Source organism: Camellia sinensis, chromosome 3 (genome assembly GCF_055761805.1).
Source record: "Camellia sinensis isolate YWXY chromosome 3, ASM5576180v1, whole genome shotgun sequence".
Taxonomy (NCBI): Eukaryota; Viridiplantae; Streptophyta; class Magnoliopsida; order Ericales; family Theaceae; genus Camellia; species Camellia sinensis.
In genome coordinates this window covers 118,422,316-118,428,075 of record NC_138963.1, presented here as the reverse complement: position 1 = coordinate 118,428,075, position 5,760 = coordinate 118,422,316, and positions in this window count along the sequence as shown.

Below are 5,760 nucleotides of genomic sequence, written 5' to 3'. Positions count from 1 at the left end.
TAGCTTAATTCTTCCATTACTCAATTTAATCCTCTTGAATTCATGGTCTAGATATCTTAATTATACAATTTAAGTGTTGAATTCTTACCTTAATTTCACAATTAAGCTCTAGATGGTGAATTCACTAAGGTGTCAAGCCAATTCCCTTGAGTTTCCTAGCAATTTCTCCATTTCTTCTTCTTGAATTCACTCTCTACCTAAGCTCTCACTCTCCCTCATGTTTTGTTTGTTTGAGAGGCTCAAAGAGATGCAAAGAGAGGAGTTGAAGCACATACTAGCCTTATATAGGCTTAGTTAATGGTGATTAGTTAAAGTTAATCAAATGGACACTAATTAATCTAATTTATTCATTCCGAATCAAATTTTAATAAAACCTACCATAAAATTCTAAAATTCCCAAATAAAATAGAAATCGAATCAATTTCGTGATCGAATGCTGATAAGGCCTTCAATTCGTAGAACAAAACAGAAACACAAACAGATATTCCTACAACAGACATATATAAACAAAAATAATGCAATGCACATGTAATTACCTTGGAATTTCTTCTTAATTACGTATTAAGCATACTTAATCATGCATTGTCGGCTAATCACAGGTCGGGGTTGTTACAGTAATAGGATAGATTAATGAGAGAACATTTGATCTAGAGAAAAGAGTGAAAAAGAGAGAAAAGTTAAGTTTTTGAGGTAAAAACACTCCTATCTTCCATATACACCCCATACCTTCCATACAAACTAAAATTCCATATTTTCTACACCCAAAACTCCTCCAAAATTTTTGAAATACTTGAATTTCAGTAGCTTTGATCAAAAGGAAGAGTGGGTGTTGGTAAAAGTGAACAAAAACAAGAGAGATAATCACTTTTCACCACATACACTTCCAAGCCATCACTCTAGCTAGAATTGCAAGCTTCAAATTGAGGATTGAGAACATAATTCATACACTTAAGGGTGATCAAAAGGAAGTTTGGAAATCCTGAAGTTCATTATTTCTTGAAAAGGTGAATTTTCAATTTATTTTGTTTTCTTGCATTTCTTACTTATTTTGCTATTTTGCTTTGATTTCTTGTTATATTATATATTGTTGTAATCTAAATAAAAGTGGTGAGTTGAGAGTCCCATATATATATATATATATATATTTTTAGTTCTATTTTAAGCATGAGAAAAAGACCTTCCATGCTTAATGGTTTAATCTCTTTGGAGGTTCATTACTAGGGCATTACATCTCTCTCATGCCCAAAACAAACTTCTTGTTTGACATTTCTCTTCATTAGTAGATGTAATTATCACTTTTGGACAAAATGATTAAAGAATGGAAAGATAATAAAAAGGGCTAATAAAATTGGACTAAAAGAGGCACAAGATAATAAAATTAAGTTGGGTTCAATCGGACGTCATATTGAACCCATTGCATTTCTTGCTTATTTTTCTCTTTTGCTTTGATTTCTTGTTATATTATATATTGTTGTAATCTAATTAAAAATGGTGAGTTGAGACTCCTATATATATTGTTTTTAGTTATGTTTTTATTGTAGAAATCTTAGAAAACAGAGTTTGGCTGAGCCTATCAAGCTACCCAGCTCGTTAGTTGGCCGGGTAGCCACCTAAAAGTACACCATCGCGCCCGCAACCTTCATGACCGTGCTCGCGACCTCTAGGCAAAACTGGGCAGCCTTCCGATGTTGAGAAGATCAACCTCCGATGGTCTTTGAGGCGCTTGAAGCTGCTATTTTGTTGTGTTTATTTTATTTTGAGTGTTTATGAGGATTTTTTATATTGTGTTGTAATATTTATTCATCTCCATCGGATTTGTAATATTTAAAGTATTGTAACAATTCCCCATCCCCACTTCTTATCTATCCCATTCTTTAATCGCTTTCCCTAACTGTGTATATATCTTACATGCCATGCGTATTCATGCTTTTACATACATGATTCATGCCAAGATCTGGCTAAATTTGCATATTTTCACTTTAATTGATTATTACATGATTTTGTGTGCTATCGCATGTTTTGCAATGTTTTACATGTCATGTTTTAGAAGTCGAATCTTTAGAAGCATTCTTGTGTATGTATTGCATTAGGATTTTGTATATAGGATCATGCATATTTTACTAATTTTTCTTTGTAGCTGTTCGTGGGTTGTCGGTAAATATGTAAATTGTTATGCTTTAGCGTTCCGCTTGTACATAATTTTCTTATTATGTTTAGCATCCTACCATGTGGCTATTTGCTTAATTGATATAACTGTATGAATGCCAGTGGATGGAGGTTGTGTCACTTAATTTGGAATGATATTGATTTTTTCATGTTTGTAAACTCAATTTATTTGGGTTGTACATCTCCAAAACTCTTTCAAAACTACATGAAATCAAGTTGTTCAAAAGTGGGTGACATAGTGTATACTTGTATGCTTCACATAGTAATTTTTTTTTTTTTAGGATTTATTAAATAAATAACCGGAATATGAACACATACAGGAAATAAAAATCATATTATGGTTAGTAAAGACCGATCTTTTGATCGGGTGAGCGGGGGTGCTCAATTAATGACCTTTCCCCTTCATACCTAAGGTTCGAAGCTAAACATCCCTGGTTACGACAAATAGTGGCCTTGGCACGAGTCACATGTTTCCTAATTTTCCCAAAATAAATATTAGGTGACGACTCTAAGATCTGATGACGTAGTCTATTTCTGGCAAATGTTTTTGCAATAAAATGGATTTTCTAAAAATTGCCAAATGTGAACTCTCGTCTACGTTTCACATTGCACTCGTGAGACTAGATCAAAGAGACCGAGGGTTTGAACTGTTTAACGCGCATGGGTATCCCTCAGGCATGTTATAACTTGTTTTCAAGAACTCACACATTAGGATGACTGAAATTAGGTTATGACATTGGTCATGAACTGGTGGCTTATTGTACTTAATCATATTGACGAGAGGATGACATGGATGATTTGAGTAAGGAACTCTTAGGCCCACTTGCTTGCAACATCTTGCTCTCATGTTAATGTGCAACGTTGTTTGCAATGATTGCATACAAGTAAGTTAGAAAGCTACAAAAGGGCATCTGTATTGGTGCATTTTGTCACATAAAGTTTTCTTAACAGAGGTGACGTGAATAGAGTTTTGAAACTATATAAAATAGAGAATTCTAAGTACAGTTTTTTATGTAGCCTAGTTGAGAATGAAAAGAAATTTTTAATATCCTAGGGATAATGCGGTCAACGTGCCTACTAGTAAATTACTCCATTAGAGAAGAATACTCTAAATTTTTAGTTGCGTGGTAGCAAACGTTGAAGTTTTCTACGTCATTATTGGGTGATTGAGAGGGAAACATTCATGATTGCTCTACAAGATAATAAAGAGCCTCAGATAGTACCAAAGGCTCTTTATTCCCATGTTTTTAGAAAGTGGATCAATGTTGCATATTTTAGACAAAATCTTTGCGGATTAACCATTTCTAGGATTTGGTTGACTTTCCGCTACAACGCAAAACTGTTCTATAGTTATGTGTGATTTGGATAGTCATTTTTTTGAGGCATAAGGCTCGCTAGATACCGAAAAGTCACACCATTGAGGAAGGTGTAGACTATAAGAAGACTTCCTCCTAGAGAGTGAGTTTACTTTGACTTAGGCTATGATTGACATGAGTTCGGAACTTTACTTTGTCGACATTGTGACCCAACTTCTCATTGGAGATTTAGATAAGTAGATCCGTAGGGATTTATTTTCTGTTTTTATGGCAAAAAGTTAGGAGCGAAAAAGATTACTAGCTCCAATAAATCTTTTACGACCTAAAGCAATTATCCAATTAGTGGCTTTTTAGATTTCATCGAGTCACAATAGGCCAACGATGATCAATGAAGACCACTGAGGCATGATCAATGGTCCAAAAATAAGTTTTTTTTTTTTTTTTTTTCCTTACGTAGTCATTATGAGCTAAGAATTTATAGGGTTGTCACCACCTAGGATTGGCAGTCCTCTGTTTAGATGTAATTGACATGGGTGATGCAATTTATATGCTTGGATATACAATCCTTAGGGATTGTTCTGTGAAAATTCTCAATTTGTCTTTGATGACTTATATAAGGAATACCCTAGACTGATTCTAGATGTGAAATTACAAACCTATTGATGTACTTGTCGGTATAAGCTAGAGCCTCAACTATTGAGTGAATCCTCAGATTGTCACAAAGAGAAGTAGATGACCTATATTCCTTGATTTTTTGTTGGGGAATCCTGAAGTACACTATGTGGGCGTATTCGACATGATGAGTGTCATGTTTTGTAAATGGTCAATTGAGTAGATTAGACCTTGACCATACTCATTAGACTGTGGATAGGATGCCCTACTGGTAGTATACAAATTGCTAGTTGGGTGCATCTTGAATGAATGCAAATTGGTCACCAGAATGTCTTTAGAAAGGTAGTTGCGCAAGAGCTAGTGATCTTGATACACTTTATGTGAGGTGCACATGGTAGATTCCGTTGTATATGCTTATCGCAAGAGGTGCTGATATAGCCTATGATTGGAATCTAGAATTGTGCAAACTGTAGTTGTGTTTTTTTGTCCATGCTTGCTTTTGTGAGATTATGAGATATTGATGTTGTTATGGTGTGTGGCATAATGATTAGCAGATGATGATGTTAGTCGGCAAGATTGGCTCACTCACACGAGCAATCACCTTTGGTACTTGAGGGCGAACAAGGATGAAACTAGTGGTTTATTTTGTTTGGAGCTAAGAGAGGCTTAAATTATCCACTTGTATGTCGCCTTGGTTGCAGCCAAGATAAGGACATATTGAAAACCAAATATAGATGTTGGTACCCACTTCCTATGTATTGCCTGTTATGATTAGCCAGATATGAGATCTTATTTGGCGCTTGAAAGGAGAACAAATAGAGAATTCGGGTTAGGCATAGTAACTTGTGCGCTTAAGAGCAACTAGACTAAGATCTACACGGTGTATCGAGTACGACGTCACTCTTTGGAAGAGTTACTCCATCGTAGCATGTAGTCATACTACATGTGCTTGGTGACCGAGTAATGAGATAAAAGAATGGATCCGTACTTCCTCACCATGTAAGTCTTACGTGTCATTATTGACATGACTTTCACTTTCGTACCATTTTGTGACCTTTGATTATGCCATAAGGTGAGGGGTTGATGTTCTGTTACTTTGGTATGCTGCTTGCAATCATGTATGATTTAGCTTTAAGGGACATCACTTGGAAAGCGGTTTAGTCCTAAACTAAGGAGCATTTTGGCAACACTGGTAAAAAGCCAACTTTTTGGCTTTTTTACCCAAAACAACCCAGCTTTTTGCCAAAAAAGCCACAAAAAAAAGTCAGCTTTTTACCAACTTCCCAAAACACCCCTAAATGGTATGAGGGCTAAAGGAAGATCATCTAGTATTACACCTTTGTTGTATATTCACTATCGGTAACTCACATCACTCTATATAAGAGGTAGATTGAGTGTGAATATATTGCAAGATTTAAGAGGGTCAAACACGCTCTTCTAATGGATTAGAAATGTTTTTGGACCGGTGTAATTGGCTGGGTCTGGGGTATGTCACTATGCTGGCTCTTTTGAGTTTCTAGTGTAGAGCTCTTACATATAGGTATTCTCAGCGGTCGCACGGTCCATTAGCAAGTATGAGTTTGTTTGAGGTTTAGACAGATTGAGATTGAAATAGAGATATGGCACTGTCATGTCAACCTATGTGCAAGTGGGAGATGTTGGAAAA